Consider the following 19,610-nt stretch of genomic DNA (forward strand, 5'->3'; position numbering starts at 1 on the left):
ACCTCAATTCTTGACATAGAAACCTTATCAGGTGAGCACAGGGCTCTAGCAGCTTTCATTTATCTGATAACTGCCTGCACGTTAAAACGCAGCAGAGTTTGGCTGGGTGATGAGCTGGGACTTTTTATATTACTTTTAGGAGGGTTTTCTCCTGCCGACTGAGAGCTGGGTTGGTGTTTGTGTGCATTTCATTTGTTGTCTTTTGAATTCCTGTAAAGCACTTTGGATATTATTTTTTAATCACATTATTATACCAGCAAATCCTGAATGCAAATGTTAGACCATCTGTTAAAAGACTGAAGCTGAAAAAGAGGATGGATTCTATAACAGGACCAAATGAACCAAAACCTACCTCAGAACCACCATGGACTAACTAAACTGACCCACACTGAAGCTTTTGGTGTAACCCTCACTGACCTGAATATAATAGAAAATCTGTAAATAGACCTTTAAGAAGCATGCGTGCAAGACCAACCTAGAATATCTAACTACAGACCTTCTGCAAAGATTTGGAAAAGGTCCACCTACAGGAACAAACTTTTGCACAGGCCACACTGATGATTTGGATTTTTTTATACTATGAAAGACAGAGCAACTGTGCATTAGGATTTATTGAAACCCTGTGTTTTATGTTTAATTAGCTACCAAGGCTGTGTTTACTATATCTCAATTAAAGCAGCATTATGTAAGAATTGGCATACCATTCGTGCTTTGAGCAACAAACATAGGACATGCTTTACACATGCATTTCTGGACAAGCCAGGAGATAAAGAACCGGCAAAGTATGTGGGCTGAGGCGAAAGAGTAATGTTACATGAATAGGATTTTACATGAACATGACTATTCACAGTGTTGCGCAATTCTTGCAAAGTTACATAGTGCAGTTAGCAGCATTCCAAGCCTGGAGTAGCAATGCTATTCTCATTATTGCATGTCAGTGGAGCATCAACAGGATTTTGAAGCTGTTATTTTAAAGTAAATATGTTACATATTGTTGCTTTAAAGCAAAAAGCACAAAATGTGCAAAATGTTTGCATACAACTGGTTGCATATATGTTCCCAATGATGTAAAGCAAGCTTATCTGATCATTGCTTGGGAGTAGAATCAAGCCTATGACGCTGGCTGTTGCAGTGCAGCCACTGACCATCACATGAAACCTTGTTACTTAGCGGTCAGGTAGGTGCATATATGAGCTTGGTGTTAAAGCCCTGGAACTCCCGTGTGCATACTAAATGCCTCAGTGTGTTGGCAGTTGGGCTCTGGAGGACAGGTCATTCATTAGCAGACGGGCACGCCTGTACTGCCGGCTGGAGTGCAGGGGACTGAGGAGCGGACTCGCCCAGGCGTGCATAATGAACAACTGAGCCTGCAGATGAGAGCCGCTCTGCCTCCACCAGCTCTCCGCTCGCTCCTGATGCTCCCCTTTCGCGAGCGCGGATGATTTTGTCACGCACAGTGTCTAATAAGGCTCCTCATCCGAGATCAGACAAGGTCGAGGAAATGTTCAGTTCTGGTTCTCTCGTTGACCTTTGACCCCACGGGGAGACATTAAGCTGGAGCTATCAGTGATCAGTAGGCGCCATAGTTATCACCATGGTAACCATCGCTTCTGCCTATTGTGGCTCCAGCTATGCCATATCGGTCCAGCAAAGCGACAAAGTATGGTTCCCATGGTTACTTTCCAGTTGCAGGTGCTAGGAACTGAATGGAAGAAGGCGAGACTGTTGTCCATGGTTTGTGTCAGTCCTGTTGGAATGTATTCATGCTTGGCTCTTTTTCAAGCCCAAGTTCTCGGCCTAATCCAACATCCAAATGCGGAAATGTACATCTTATGCTTCCACACCTCTACCTCACACCTCAGCTTTAAACGGAGCATTGATATTTAAGAGTGCATTTAGCTTATCTCAGGCCAGGTTAGCCTCAGAATGAAATGCTCAGCTAGGTCAAGCCTTCGGACAGACTCAGGAGGATTAAGACTCTAGAGGAGGCTGTGACACATCTCGCTTATGCTGGGAAGGCACAGATATGTGTAAAACAGAATAGTGTCAGAGGAAAGACATGGAAGGTGGGAAAATGCCTGGAAAATAGTCAGGGAGAGGGGGGGGGGTGGTTAGCTCATTGAGAGCTCATTTAAATGCAGCTCACAACCATGGCCTCTCATCTATCGCCTGCTTCTGTTTCTTCACACCCCCCCCCTTGCTTTTTTTATCCTTATTTCACCCCAGGTGCTTTGTTTAACCTCTGGTTTTCGGAGGTTGTGTGTGGAGGGGGGGGGGTTATGTACACTTACCGTCTTCTTAGGCTGTAGGGCTTCACACTTATGCATATGCATATGCACATCTCTTGACTTGAAGGTGTGTTTGTGTGTGTGCATGTATTATATGTACACAGAGTCTACATAGTAAACTCTACAGTTATGTACTTTAGTACTCTATACTGTGTAGGCCTACACTCTAGCTATGTCCATATGTGTGTGGACACCCGTTCTAATGAATGCATTCAGCTACTTTATGTTGCACCAATTGCTGACTCGGATGTGGAAATGTACACACACAGCTTGTCTAGTCCTTGTTGAAAAATATTGCCCGGAAATAACCCCACCCGGCATTGATAAGGTATATTCAACATCCTGACCTCACATGCTCTTGTGTGGCTGAATGCATTTAAATCCTCACAGCAATGTAGATAGCTGTTTTTTTATAGATGGTGAGATTTCAGAATCTGCTGGTATTTAATTGCACCCATTTTTCTCTCTAGCAGTGAAATACCACAGCATGATCAAAACCCCCCACAGTTGGAAAGGTGTTCTTTTCATGAAATTCTTCACCCCTTTTTCTCCAAACATAAGTGCACCAGGGGTGCCCAAATATTGCTTACCGCTGCATAATGTATATATTCAAATTCACACCTGAAGTCTCCTGCCCAAGATAAAAAAAAAACACTTTAAAAAAGTCTTGATTTTCTCTAAGCATTTTTGTCTAAGATTGTCTACTCTTTTGTACCAGTGTTTCCACTGCGTTTCCTCTCTCTCTCTCTCTCTCTCTCTCTCTCTCTCTGTCTCTTTCTTTCAGCCTATTAGCCTTGTCGTTCCTGTTTTCCCTGCTCAGCTGGGCACTGGTCAGCTTTAATCTCAAGAGAGCAGGAAGAAACACTGTGCATTTAGGTTTCTTTGTGTTGGTTTGTCTGCTCGTACAGTGACAGAACACCATGGAGCTTTTTACCACAGGGGCATTTCTAGACTGCTGCAACTTGGCAGTTTGCAGAATTAAGGGATGCAGTTGCAGGGGCAGTATGTAAAACAAAGAGAACTCTTTGAACTTGAACTTTTAAAAAGTTGTTCAATGGTGTTCAATTAGGAGCTGTTTTTTGTGCTAAAGTGCCGATGTGGATACTGAGACAGTAACAGCTTCTAACTTAACTAATGACTTTTATTTTGCAGCCTGATATGTGTTTTTAGTAAGCGTTACAATTGGCCTTAGCGTTGCTTTGACTGTTCTGTGGCTGGTTTGCTGTTAAACGTAGATGTTAAACATACAAATGTGGTTGGAGGTTTACGTGTACCTGGCATGGGCATGAATATTATACAATATTATACAGTATAATATGTACATTATACAGTACATATTTAATAAAAAAATAAGAATGTGGTGCACAAGGTTGTTTTGGACTCTTTACTTCCTGTTAGTGATCATGATGGACTACAGCTGGTAGCTTCTCTGTGTCCAATTAAAAAGGGTTTGTTTGACCCACACACTGTACAATGAAAAAATCCAAAGAAGAAGAAGGATGCTATTCTATGTAAGTCAATTAGGAGAAAAAAAACAGTCTCCAGCTGACAACATAGACAACAGAAACCTTCTGGAGTTGTCCTTGCTCAGATGAGACAGAATGTACCAACTATTAATCATGGTGGTGGAAACACCATTCTGTTGGATGTTTTGCTGCCAGGGGAACTGGTATATTGCACAAAATGAATGAGAACTACCTCAGAAGTCTTCAGTATAACCACAAACTGTCAGTTGGATGGTTGAAATCAGGACACAATTGGCTGTTCTAACATATTTGACGTTTCCAAAGTCTGGACCATAACCTATTAAAAGTATGTAAACCAAAGGGTTCTGTATGGATTTACCTGGAATTACCTGGATTTCTGCATTGATTACTAAGAAAACCTAATCCCAACCATGTTTTCACAAAATGGTAAAAATCGATAGAATTTCGGGTGACAGTTTTTGTCCTCAATTACACAGAGGGGCACCCAGCAAGACAGCGAGATGATGAGCCTGCATCATTTTTGTCCCTTTAGATACTTTCTTCACCTTGTCTTCTGGCTGTGTACCTGCCGCTGATACATGCTCATAGTACCTTTCCTCAACAGAACAAAAGTTCAGTGGTGCTCCTTTCAGTTCTGCAGGGAGTAGTTCCAGCAAATATTGGTGGGTTATGGGCATCTTTTGTTCAGCTGCTTTCATTTGTGGATTGTGAAGCTGGCTTTGATGGTAATGAACCAGTTGAAGGTTTTGGGGTGCATTTGAATAATATAGCCCAGCAGCTCGTCTGACATCCACTTCTCCCATGTGGTGGAATGTTAAACTGCTCATATACTCTATTAATACACCTTCTGCCTCTGGTCATCACTCTGTATGGAAATGAAACATGATAAATGCTCTTCCACAGGTCTCTAATTTAGTAGGGCCAAAAATGGCCATGTAGAGCAATAGTCCCATGAATAAAAAAAATCCATCGAAATATACTAGAAATATCAGTATACCATATTTGCTTACTATATATTTTACTATATATATATATATATATATATATATATATATATATATATATATATATATATATATATATTTATTTTATTTTATTTTATTTTATTTTATTTTATTTTTGTGGTCTTGTAACAAAAAGTTATGGTAGTTTCTTTGTTTGCTTGGATGCGTAATGGTTGGACACCACTAGGCCTGAAGTCGTGGATTGTGGTGGTGTGTGGTGGTGAACATTTTTTGTGGTTCATCATGAGGATACATCTTCCTCAAGTCTTCTGTTTAAGCTACAGACTCCTTTGGGGGTCACTTCCTCAACAACCATACTTCATAGAATAGAAATAGATTAGAATTACCACACTTACAATGAAATTGCTGACACTGCTAGATGTGTGTTAGATCCTTACCAGAGTTTTTCTCTGCTGTAGCACACCTGCTCACTGCAGTGGTCTTATGAAGTGCGTGGCCCATAAAGTAAGTTAGCCTACTGTCCAAAACATTATGTAGCATTTTTCTACCTTTAAAGAAAAGCTTTAAAATTACATTGATGGTCCATGATGCTGCACTGAATGGCAATAGGGAGAATAGTGCTGCAATTACTGCTTCTCCGGACTCAGCATGCCAGAAACTGCACTGTGTAACTTTGGAGAATCATGTAGCAAATGCTCACGAGAACTGCCTAATGCTGAGTAACATCCACATGTTTCTTTTACTTCAGATACTGGTTCTGTTTCTTTCAGCTTGTGAAATGTATGTGAAAAGTGTGCTTTTTAGGGTTGGCTTAAAGCCTGAATTCTACTTCCTGACTGTAGGGGAAGCTCACTAGCAAGACATGCCAACTTTCACATACTGCTGCTTTAATTGTACTAATTACAGTTGCAAAAATAAAGTAAGTGAACCAAAGGGTTCTGGAATTACCTGGATTTCTGCATTGATTGCTAATAAAACCTAATCCCAACCATGAAGCATGATGGAGGGAGCATTATGGTTTAGGGCTGGTTTGCTACCTCAGGGCCTGCACTCCCTGAGATCATTGAGGAAACAATGAATTCTAAGCAGTTTCAAAGCATTTTACTGGAGAATGTGAGGGCACAAGTCCATGACCTCAAGCTTAAGAGACATTAGTTGATGCAACAAAACATTTTATTTACTATGCATATTTACCAGAACCATCCATAACATGTTATATTAGGAATCAGAAGCGGTTCTCTTATGGCATCATTCCACAGAACCCTTGATTTTTAAGAGTGCATATAACCTGGCTGAGGCTGTACTGGTCTGCGGTTCCCGCAGAGGAGATGAAATCGAGGGGGGAGAGGGAAAGGGGGCCAAAAACGATGCCTGGAGAGAAGAGCAAAAAACCCCACAGAGATAGGGAGAGCGAGCGAGCAAGAGAGAGAAAAAGAGCACTTGATGAATATGAATCACAAGGTCCCTTGGTTCGCTGCTTCCTGCTGACTCAAACTGGGCATAAGCTCTGCAGGGTAATCCTCACCACATGCTCACAGGAAAGACTGGCCATATTTATGAATGAGTCAGTACTAGAGAAAATGTACACACACATACAATTTAAAAAGTCACAAATTACACCTTGTACCCCTCCAGACTCTGTACACCACTTATTTTTGATCTTTTCTATTCTTCTCTATTTATCTCGGGTGGACGCATAGAATTGAGGTTAAATAATAATTTCAGTTTGCAGTTTGCTGTCACTGTCATACAATCACAAGACATACAAAAAGCAAGATGCTTTTGAATCAAGATTGACTTGAGTATGAAGAAGAAAAGGAAGGATTTATAATCTAAAGTGTACCACATCAACTGTCAAACATGGTGGAGGCACTGTTATGGCATGGACATGTATGGCTGTCAATGGAACTAGGTCTCTAGGTGTTTATTGATGATGTGACTGCTGAAGAAGGTCCTACTCAGATTCAGTCAAATGCTGCAAAAACGACAGTATGGTGCTTCACTGTACAGATGAATAATGACTCCAAACTTAAGAGCTTCTTATGGCAAAGAAATTGAATCTTCTTAAATGGTCAAATCAGTCACCTGCCCTAATCCTAATTGAATGTGATTACTTACTGAAGACAAAACTGATGTTTGAAAGACCCACAAACAAGCAGCAACTGTTGGCAGCTGCGGTAAGTGCCTGTCAAAGCATCTCAAGGGAGGAAACTCAGCATTTGGTGATGTCCATAGTTTCTAGACCTCTGGTGATGCTTTACTGCAAAGAATTGGCATTTAAGTTTTTAAATTATTCATGTATGTCCAGTTATTTCCGTGACTTTTGTGCTTGTGAAAAAGGACTTGTGTTTAACAATATTATCAGTATTTAACAGTATCATTATTAACACATTTAACAGTATTATTTACAGCTGAACGTCTATACTTCAGTCATAAGTTCATACTGAATGCCTTATTGCAAATGAACTGTGATGGTGTACAGAGGCAAAATTACCAACATTGTGCCACTGTCCTAATACTTGGCACTGACTATATATTATTTTACACTGTGAGTTTCTGATGTTAATAGTGTTTTATAGTTTAATAAATGTGACATTAAAAACTATTAATGATTATACATTGTATGGACAAAAATATTGGGACACCGGCTCATTCATTGTTTCTTCTAAAATCAAGGTTATTCAAATTTAGTTTATTCTATTTTGTTTTAGTAACTGTCTTTACTGTCCACTGAAGGCTTTCCAACAGATGTGAGAATTTGATTATATATATTATTATATACTATACTATATATCGTATATATATATATTTTGTTTTGTTCATATTGGTGGATATTGGCCATACTGATTTTACTTTCATGAAAACAATTCTCATCAGTTAATGTATACTGTGCTCCCCTCTTTTGTAAGGGTTTACAAAATGGGCTCTTCTTTAGTAAAGGTGGTGGTGCTATACACAATGTTTGAATTCATGTTTCTTTGCCTGGTTAAAGATTTCATTTAACTGATAGGAAAAACTGCTGAATATGGTTCTTTAAAGCAGTGGTTCACAAACTAGCCTTTGGGACCTCTTGTTAGTGCACATTTTGACTCCATTTATTTGTTGAAATCTGTGTGTGGATGTGTGGGGATGTCCCTAAGGACTGTTTCTAGAACAAAGGCTTTAAAGAATCCCAAGAGTTTGTTAAGAGTTTCCAGTTCTCTGTGTCAGGACATACCAAAATAGTTACTGTTAAAAATGGTCTGTCTGTTGCAAGCAGCTTCAAATAAAACTAGAATGTTTTGGAACGTTCATAAGCTTGAAATGTCTGTGTTTAAACCTTTCGCAATATATTCTGGCCACCTGTAATGGTCCACCCAGAGTGAGTTCCTTTTCTATGACTTCTGTTCAATTTGGAAGGGAAAATACCTGCATTTTAGGGATGCGCTGTATGTTGTGGGATTACTAATTAGTAGACAGATTTAATGAATAAGTCGAATTAAAGCCGACTGTTGTGTCACTTTTGAAGCTGAACGTCCCACAGAGACAATACTTGTGATAGGGTTCATCTTAAATGGCCAAAAGATGTCCAAGTGCACTGCCGTTAGCTTAGTGCCAACACACAACTAGAATCTCATCGGATGGCTGGCAAAAAATCAGCATAATTTTAGAGGTCATTTTTATCAAGTTTTGACAGTGATGGTCCAAAGGATGGTCGAATGCTTAAGTCGTTGGTTTGCCATTGTTTAGAATATTCAAATCTACATGTGATCCATTGACACAAACAGTATATCTGAATCAAGACTGTTAAGCTGAGGGGATATGATTAGAGTGTCAGGATGGTGATGATTCTTTATGTAGCCTGAGCTCTACTAAGTGTGTGTGTTAATGAGGAAAGCAGATTGAGACATCTGTACATGCAGCTCAGGGAACACTAAGCCAGTGAGCTGAAGAAGCCCTCTCTCTCTCCTACACTTTTAATTACAGCGAACTCTGTGGCCCCTGATGTTGAGGGAATTGTGCAGTAACATTTGTGTCTAGAGGTATCTGCGAAGGTTTGTCCAGATCTGTTCAGCGCTGACTTGGTTGATGTCATCATTTCTTTGGAAGTGGACTGTGGTGGAGGTTTGACCTTGTGGCTGACCCTTTCATCTTCTCTGCCCTTTGGGGACATTGCATGGGATGTTGCCTTTCATCACAGGAAAGCCTACAGAACACTTTGGTATTGTGCAGTCATACACTGTGAAACACTGTTCTAGGGATGCACCTTCCCTGAGCGAAAGGCATCTCATGCGTTCTGAACATTGTGCACGTTCCCCTAAGCCGATTGGCTTGCGGTGTTGCCAATGTGATTTCATTTAAATGAGTCACTCTCTAGCTAATTGAGACTTTTAATTCTGTCAGTTAATGCGCGGCAGAAAAATAGATGGCACAAAAAATGAGCAGAAAGGGTGAAATGGCATTCCATTGTCCCAGGAGGTGCAGAAAATGGCAATTAATAAAGAGAATGCAATTAGAGAATGATTAGTGGAATTAGCATAATGACGGTCAGTACACAATCACATTTGGGCAGCTGAGTTTGCATAGTTTCAATGGACAGTCAAGCCAATCACTCATTATTCATCCAAGCTGGCTAGAAATGACCGACAAGGTCTCCTAGGATTTGTAAACCTACCATAATTCAGCATAATCCGGATCCTCAAGCATTGGTTTACGCCTACTAATTAATTGTAGTTCTAATATGCTAATAAATGTTCAATGTTTCAGTTCACACTTACAAATCACATTTACTGAAATAGCTTTCCTTTTTAATGTGAGGATTCCCCTGCACTCCTAAAAATGAAGGTGCCAGATGGGGTTCTTTCTTGAAATGCCATAGTGCAAAGGGGATTCTTACATTTGGGCTAAAGAAAATGCACAAAATCCCACATATGGAGGCTCCTTGTGCTGGCCACTGGAATGACAGCGCAGCTCTGAGCAATTCTACATCCCAGTTCGGGGGCTCCTTGTTCTAGCCACCAGAGTTAATCTTCATTGCAGCTCTAAGGCTCCCTAGGCCTGCCGCTCACTGGACACTACGGCTTTGAGGCTCCATGGGCAACTTTACATTGAGGCTCTGAGGCCTCTTGGGCTGAGAGGGACCTGTCCCAGCTCAAAAGGATTTGATCTGGACCTGCTAATGGCAGAGTGTGTATTATTATTATTATTATTATTATTGTCATTATTACTTTTATTATTTTGTTGCAAATCTCATAAAATTTCTCTTTTGGCTCATGGCTCAGATAAAAAATAGGACTCCCTATTAACACCACAGACTCCTGAGGTTTCCAGAAACCACTTGTGTGAGAAGTTTAAAGAATGTCCATAATAATCTCAAATGTCTAAGAAAACCTGTACATCGGTGAAGCTAAAGATCTACAGTCCTGCAAGTTTCACCTTGGTTTCACAAAATTTAACACACATCATTCAGCTAGGATTTCAGATTATGGGTTTCTACAAGTGGGTAAGATTAAACTTTATCACAGTACTTGAGGACCAGTCACCAAACATTAATAAATGATTGAATACAAAGTATGAAAAACAGCCACAAACTTAAGGAACAATTAATATTCATTGAACAGCTGAATTTGCTGAGTCGCTGCTGAGAGATCAGGGTACGTTCCAGCTGATTTAGTTTCCTTGCCCTCTTGTCCGCTGAATATTTATTGTAGCCTCCATGCTTTTCCTAATGTCTTTTACTATCTCATTCATTACTGCAACAGTCTCTTGGTAAATCTGATGCACACATTCTCATAAAAGAGTGTTCTGGTTTCCATATTTCTTGAAATCACTAGTTCACACTGTAGTCATGACTAAATGTCATTCATTAAAATGTGTAGCACATTGAAAGAGGAATCAGGAAACAGGATCTCATATAAACATGTACATATGCGACTAAAGTGCACCCCAAAAAATTGTAATATTAGCACAAAGATTTTCGTACATACTTTATGCTTCAGAAAGAACTCCCGTCCACTGGGGGTGCTGTGTTGCCCAATACGTATGCAGTAACTGATCCATATGTATGAGGGTTGAATTATGTGTAGTTCACATTGTATGAATATATGTAGGAATTTCTCTGTTGTACCACTGACAACATCATGTGAACGAAAACAATGTAACATAATGACTGTTGGGTCATTTAGACTGCATTCTAAGAAAGAAGCTACAGGCTAATTAAAAACTGTCTGCCCTAATTAAAAAATGGACATCCTTGAATTGGTTGGATCAGGTGGGGTTTGATTAGGGTAGAAACTGAAATCAGCAGGACAGTAGTTGTCTATATTGATGTTAATTCCGAGAATTATGCTACAAATCAAGATTGTTTTGGTTGTTAAGAGACACTTGTAGTCATTTTTAATGTATTATTTTAGATCTTCCTCTGGGGAAATGTGTGTTTGGATCTGTCATTTCCACACATTTCCTAAAACAGCAGTAAAGCAGTGAATAATGTGTAGGAAGCAAATATTTGAGATTTAAGGAGGAGGGTGTTGGAAGTGTTTGGATATGTCTCTTTCACACATTTCTCAACACAGTCCCTCAAATTCTCAATGATGCCAAAATCTAGTGATTGTTTTCCATGACATCACCTGAACTTCCTCCGTCCTCATCGCAGTCCATCACTTGATGTATGATGATGTGCCTGTGTCCTGCATTGTCTTGTTGGCAGATCAAGTCAGTTTGTGTGGTTCTCTTCACCAAACAGATCCTTCACATGCTGCTAAACATCAATGTATGACAGCTCTCCACCTGTCAGCGTATTACACAAATGTAGACGTGACAGTGATCAGCTAGATACGTCAAAGAAAAAACAGATGAATATGGAAACTGCTGATGACATTTGCATATGCTTATTTTACAATTAGATTAAGACCTTAAGCAACTTCAGAGAATGAGGGCTATTATCTTAGTCCCTTAGGCATCAACAGTTGTTTTTTTTTTCGGAGGAGTTTAGATACAGCACAGAACATTGTGACGGACCTGCAGTCATGAACAGCATGATCAGCAGATTTAAGAGAAGGGAAAAAGGGAGAGGAAGGTGGGAGTGAGAGGGATGGAGGGATGGATTGATGAGTAGATGAATTTAGAGCTCAGGGGCACCTCTGATCAGGTGATCTGAACTGGATCCAAACAGCGGGACATTCTTTGTTGCCCTCTGGGCATGCTTGTTTTTTTTTTATCTTATAGAAATACCTTAAATAGAAGCAGTGGCCTGATGATTGCCACTGCTTCTGGGCAACGCTGCCCAAATGACAGCCTGTGCATTGCATTTGGCTCATCTAGTTTGTTTCCAGCTGGATGGCATGGTATTTGCCAATGAAATGTCATTACTGGCAAATGATTCTTGCTTTACTACTCGCATGACGTTAAGCCCACCAGGCTGAAGCGTTTAGGGCCCACTGCTTTAGAGAAGCTTTGATTTTGTGTTTAGCTGCAGCTGTTATGTGTTTTTAGCTTGTGTGTCATTTGGCTCAAGGTTAAGCAAATGAATCATTAACTACAGATACTGCAACCCCCCTCTCCCCCCTGCCTGGCGCTGTGATTCTGCCATGCTGTTCACACAGGCTGTGGAGTCAGTCCAAAGCACGCAGCCATGCCCATACTGTCACACTGACACACTCTCACAAGCAAAAGATACATTTGTGAGTAGGCCTGTTTTGCAGAGTTTGGTAAAATGGCCAGTGGGGCAGAGAGTCAAGAGGGAGGGATGATGTCTCTGTATGTGTGATCCCTCTCCTCAGTTCTAGTGACTCCTCTGTTCTCCATATTTATATCTATTTAATCCAGTCTGCACTGTTCTTTACTGCTGCACTTAGCACCTTACTTTAAATATACAACTCTGCACATGTTAAGTTTACAGGTATGTCTGTGCGTGTATGTCACTCTGTGTGTGTGTGTGTGTGTGTGTGTAGGTTGGGTGTGTTTGTTACTTCTGTAATATCAGTTATCGTGCACTGTGAGCTACTGTAACCAAAAACAAATTCCTTGTATGTGTAAGCATACTTGGCCAATAAAGTCCGATTCCGATTCTGATGTGTGTGTGTGTGTGTGTGTGTGCAGGCGTTATCACCCTCTGAAGAAGCATTCACTTGTATTGCCAGTCATTTGTGTCTCATTAAGCTGAAAGAACGCCATTGCTGTAACGGGCGAGGCCTCACTCAAAACAGATCCCTTGTAGTGGTCAGCAAATATAAGCACATGCTTATCCTGTGGAATGGATCCATTCATTTTCATTAAATTCCCTGCATTATAAAACAAGCATGTATGCCATTAATATTTAAAATAATGGCTACAGTAACTGTGATCAATTTATAATGGCCAAATAAAAGCAATGCACCATTAGGCCAGATTAAATGGAGCAGATCAAGATTGATTAACGATGCAGGCCAATACACATTAGCATTGTAAGCTAAAAAAGCACTGTGCAACAGAAAAATTCAAGTAACAGACTACTGAAGACATAGTGGTGATGTAATTGAATGGGAAATGCATTTTCTGTTCACCAGATGAGGAATTAAGAATGTATTGTAAACTTTATTAATCTGTTCATGCTTCTAGCCACAGACGTCTGCTTGAATATACTATTTACTAAAATATTCATAATTTTGGTTGAAGCTTCTGATTTTGTGTGTTTCTTTATTGGATTTGAGTTGGTTGTACCACTGTGTCCCCACAGCCTTTTTAGTTGTGCCTGACCAACTTACCAGTGAACAAGCGAGCTAGTTAGCATTATAGCATCTCTTAACTATGGCAGAATCACTGTAATGCAGAGCTTTATTATGTGTCTGCTTTTCCACAGTACAGTATTATGGAATAGGAATAATTATGTAATGCTAACTCTTTAAAAGCTATTCTACACCAGACACACCGCACCGTGCACCTAGAAAAATATTTCGTCCAAGGCTGTCAACTTTCCATTCACGTCACCAGCAAATGATTTTTATGGTCCTGCTCTGGTGCAATAAGTGCAAAATGCTGAGGGTAGTCTGTAGCGCTCAGAGAAACACACACCTTGAGCAGTGATGAAGGACACTGAGTGCTGCCACTTACTGCCACTGACTGCTGGTGGTGAGAAACCATGGTTAAGAATGTTTGGATGCTCTGCAACACAAGGTGGCACTTCTGGTGTGCAGTTGCCACACCTGCCATCGTGGTTACTGCAGTCACTCAGAGTTGCAGAGTTGAATGTAACTGTGTACCTCTTGAGTGTCTCTGTAAGCCAGCATGTCAGACTGTCAGTCTGGCAGAAAATAAAAGCCTTGGAAAAGTGAAACGCCTGCTGCTGTGGAGCTGTTTACATTTCCATTGCTATATAACTACCAGCAACTGCACAGCCTGAAATACCCACACATTCCTGACAAGGCCAAGAGGAAGGTTTTGGGATTCTTTACAGTTTAGGTACAGTTTGATCACAAAGCCACACATTTTTAGTAGCATTGAGATTGAGCTTTAATATTAGCAGTCGATTTGACAGCCCCTTTAGCACAAGCTATAAAAGCTACATTACAAGACCTGAGAGAGACTCTCACAGTGACTCAGCTCTTTGGCTACTTAATTACACACACACACACACAGACACACACACACACACACACACACACACACACACACTCAAGCAGCTTTGTTTTTTTTATGTGAATGGCAAAATGTGCTAGCAGAGACTACATTAGTGGGTCTTTGAGGGCATCATTGGTACCTTTGTAATGGAAGAGCAAACACATTGGTTCAACCATGCTGTTGCTATGATACAGCCATTTCTGAGTTACATACTATCATGTTTTACCTTGTGAAAACACACACACACACACACACTAGACAAAAAACAAAAAGTCCTTCATGAATTGAGATTCATCTCTAGTCAATGAAAGGACATCTGGTGTTGGTGTAAATTGTAAACTGTGGAACTGAACATATGGAATCTTGCAGATGCTGGTAAAATATGGGCAGGAAAACCAATTTTGGTCACTATGTCCAATGCTGTTTTAGTTAGAAGGTTATAAAGCCCCAAGAAATGGTCTGTGGAGAGGTAAAACTGTAGTTTTCACTGTAGTGATCGAGCTCCATCCAGTAGCTTTGGGATGAGCTGGACTGTTTGTGATCCAAAGCTTATTATCCAACATTAGTATCTGAGCTCACTACCACTCTTGTGGTTGAATGCAGGCCACGAGTTCTTAATGTTCCAACATCTAATCAGCCATAACATCAAACCCACCTACATTATCAAGATAATCAGTGTCATTGACCTCACCGGTCAGTTGTAATGTTATGGCTGATCGATGTGTGTATATTTATACACTCATACTATCATAGATTCGTGACTCATTCGGTGGGTCTGCAGTACTGCTAGAGTGACGAATTCTCAGCATGACTGGATGAGAGTTAGCCATTAGCATTTCTCTGAGTGAGTTGGAAGTGGAGGTTTGAGCTTGGCACGCTGTGGTAATATCCATACAAACATGAAATATATTTCCCCTAGAAAAATGTTTCCCCTAGGCCGAGTGGTTGATCATTTAAAGGTACCAGTTTGGTCATGCATGCCAAGTAACATCAAAGGTATGTGCTGTAGTATCATTGCACAGAATTACTGAAAAAGTTCAGTGGTTCAACTATACAGTATATGCGAATACACCAAGTTTTTACATTGTATTCCTTTTTTATACATTCATAATTTGCATTTATTGCTACAGAAATGTATGCAATGCTGAGGAGAAATGAAGAAGAATGCATGAACACAAAATACAGTTTTTAAATGATTTACCTAGGAAAGGGTTAGGGGTCATTTTCTCTGCTTGAGGTTCATGTCTGTAAAAGTTATGACTGATTCGCATAGGATAAGAGAAAGAGATGAGAGTGGCTACTCAATACCTTGCTCTGCCTTAGCCTCCAAAAAAACTATGACTGTCAGTCTTATAGTAATAAAGGTTTGGTTTGAAAAATAACCACATGTTTATAACACAAATGTAGGCTATAGGCTACACTACACAGTGACTTGCCTAAAGCTGTGTGAGGCATTGCACCTCTGAGGGGTCCTTTGACTCATCTTCTGGATTTGACGTGAGGTTTGCCACAGACTTTAACGACAGGTATCTGTGCGAAATGTCTCTGAAATGTCTTTTTAAGACTAAAACTACTGAGAAACCCTGGTAACATGTGCCTACATGTGTCTTCTAGGTTTTAGACAAATGTTTGTGGACACCTCTTCTAATGAATGCACCCATTGCTGACACAAATGTGCAAATGCACGTACGCACACAGCTTGTCTAGTCTCTGTAGAGAAGTATTGCCAGTAGAACAGGACTCTATTGACTGCAGATAAGCATGATCCTGTTTGCACCGTGCCTAATGCCAGGCGTAGGCTAGAGGGGTGTAGAGCCCTCCAGCATTGATCTGTGGAGCAGTGGAACGGTGTTGTCTGGAATGATGATGCTCCATCCAGTACTTTTGGGATGAGTTGGGGATCATCCAACATTTTGACTACACAAATGGTCTTGTTGTCACTGGATGCAATCAAATCCTTACAGCAATGCTCCAAAATCTAGTAGAAAGCCTTCCCTACACAGTAGAGAGAGGTCCTACAACAAAAGCAGATTTGATTTTGGAAGAAACAGTAAGCAAGTGGGTGTCCCAATACTTTTGTCCATATAGAATATGTTATGTTTTCATGTGTATACCAAATAAAAAAAATGCAAATTGCTAAACAGCATCCTAAAATAATCTTCACAACATCTGGGAAAGCTGGGCTTAGTTTCCCCCTGGAGATGCTATTTATTTAACAACAGGGGAAATGCTGTTTTGATATTTTGCATTATATTATATTTGAATACACATATTTTCATTAGTCACAGTGCGTAGCATGGGTGCAGCTGAATCTGCTCTGATAGGTTGAGAAAGAGAAAGAGAGAGAGAGAGAGAAAGACAGAGCGAGAATGAGAGACACACACATGCAGAGAGAAGGATGTTCTGAGTGGGCACACACAGCTCTACACCTACAGCACTCTTTCATTCCCACACACATCCCCAGTGCCCTCCTGGCCAAGGACACTGACTGGAGACGTAAACTCTTTTATGCCAGTGCATCAATAGCTATCTTTGTGTGTGTTCCTGCACGTAGGTGTGTGATTGTAAGGCATGCTGTGAGTCACTTCAACAAAGAGCTCTGGCGAAGCCTTCGAATTTTACTCTCACCAGCTGCGGACCTCAACACACCCTTTTAATCACGTCGGCACATCCAGCCATGAGATTTTTTCTAGAATGACCGTGAAGGAAGAAATGAAAAAAATGTATGTACAAAAAAACCAAAAACAATAACCAATACTTGAAACAGTTGAGATGAACTGGACCATATGGAGGCAAATGAGCTCATTTTGGACAGATTCATTGTGAATCTTTGACTTCAGCTGTCTAAAGATCAACCTGTACTTCCCGTGATGACCTTTGTTGAACGAGGACTGTTGGAGACTTCTTTACATGACTGCTTGTGGGCTAAACTTTCTAGGATGGCCCAAATGTTGCACTTGTCAATTATTTTGCACACAGTGGAACAACTGCTTTCTAAATGTTCTGAGATCTTTCTTAAATCCCTTCCCAGACTCATCTGCATCTACAGCCTTCTTTCTGAAGGCCCCAGAGAGCTCTTTAGATCTAGCTGTGGTAAAAACACTCGCTGCAACAATCAAGAGAAAACCAAATGAAATGTCTGAGGTTTAAATAAGACAGATTCAACCAAAATCCTATTTAACCATGTCCTGATCACCTGTTGCTGATGTGCTGCAGCACCTGATTCTAATTTTAGGCATTTGAAGTAATAATAAATGTGGGGTGTCCTAACTTTGACCTCACAAGAGAATTGCATTTTTGTTAACTAACGCTCTTGTTGCTGAATGCAGTCAAATCCTTACAGCAATGCTCCAGAATCTAGTAGAAAGCCTTCCCTGGACAGTAGAGACAGTTACTCCAACAAAAGCAGGATAAGCCCTTCATTTATACCCTTAATTTTGGAAGAAACAGTAAACGAGCAGGTGTCCAAATACTTTTGTCCATATAGTGAATATTGTGAATATGAAAAGACAAGAGAATTGCATATTTATTAATTACATTTTACAGATATTTTACAAACATTTTAAACAACATATCTTCAGTTTTATGTGTGAGACAAATCTTGGTTCCTCTCATGCTTTCTTTCTTCATCTCTGAGGGAGTTTTCCTTTCACTATCACTGTTGCCTTTGGTTTGACCAAGGTGTTCATGGGGTGTTCTAATTTTTCACAAGACTGTATTAGCATAATTTAAAATAAGAACATTCTGTAAGCATTTCAGAGAAACAAGGTTTCATCATGACTGCAGTGATATTATACTAGGAATCTAACACACAGTACAGCAAGGAAGAGGCTCTTCCCCACCCCAAATGTAAAAGCTAATTCCAATGCCGTAGTGAAACTTACAGCCTGAAAATCCAGGCTATTTTAAAGTGGCTGCTGACCAGACAGCTTTCAGCCAGTCCTATAGAAGATCAGAGTGGACGAGCTTGAGCGCAGAGTGAACACTGATAGGTTTTTCAAGCCGCTTAAAATGGAAGTGAATATGAAAGCCTGAGACAGACAGAACAGAGAAAGAGGTTTCACCTGGTTGAGTTTTTTGCTAAAATAGTCAGGTTGTTACAAGAAGGCCGTCAAAATTGGAAGTGAGCAGACTGTCATGTTCCTTGAAGACTTCAAAGAAATAATCAAATACAAATTAGACATAGACTTTCCAGTCGTCTGAATCCAGTCAGTGCCGGTCGCTCAGTGTAAGCTTCTCACTGCTGGGCAGCACAGTCTACCAGGTGATGGTAGAAAATGTCCCTTTAAAACACCTGAAGGCCTGTTTTACTCTCCTGAAAACAACAATATTTAATTGTTTGTCAAACTAATTTGTATTTGCCACGTTCAGACTGTACCATCAGTTACTGTGGACAAAATCTTTTGCACGGTATTTGAACATCCCCATGACTCAAAACTCACTTACAATAGAAGTCCAGTCTAGAATAGAATAGAATAGAATGGCCGTTGTTGGACTTTTTTTGTCCATTTGAGAAGTCATCCTTTGCCAACTCACCTGTCTGGTCATATCATGTACTTCAACTGGTGTGATTGAGGCAACTGTGGCTTACAGGTTAGAGAACTGGGCATAACACTGGAAGGTTGCTGGTTCTATCCCCTGGACCGGCAAGAAGTCGGGGCAGGGGGACTGAAGGAACAGTGCTTTGCCTTCTGCCATGTTAATGGATGAAAAGACTACAGATTAAATACTGCTGTGCAGTAGCTGTATATTATCATTCTACATCCATTAATAGTCCATTTTGTCCATTTACAGCATTTGGCTGACTTATCCAGAGTTATGTAAAGCATGTTAAAATGTAGTGTAGGAGTCTCAGGGAGCTTAAAGATTCTTATGGATGTAGTGCGATGTGTTTGACCACTAAAGGCATCAAACCCCACCAACACTACACCAATAATGTATTTCTTGTCATAGTGCATAACGCCAAAGCTGTGCTTCATGTAGGTTTTCAATTTTGCATTCAACTTAGAAGGTTTACTCCATCTTCAGAGTTCAGAGAGGTTTCACTGCTTGACAAGCCTGCTGTAGGAACAATAGCAGTGCTATTCTCCCTATTCCAAGTCAGCAGAGCATCAACAATGATTCTGAAGCTGTAATGTCCAGGTAAAAATGCTACATAATGTTGCTTTAATGCTTTATTTGTAGCCGACTACCAGGACAGTAGCAGTGTTAACTGGTTATTTACCACTGCAATAAAGCTTTGGTCTTCAAACAATGCAACTGTAGGTGATATCATGATCTGGAGCAATGCCTAT

The sequence above is a fragment of the Salminus brasiliensis genome, chromosome 1 (genome assembly GCF_030463535.1).
Source record: "Salminus brasiliensis chromosome 1, fSalBra1.hap2, whole genome shotgun sequence".
Taxonomy (NCBI): Eukaryota; Metazoa; Chordata; class Actinopteri; order Characiformes; family Bryconidae; genus Salminus; species Salminus brasiliensis.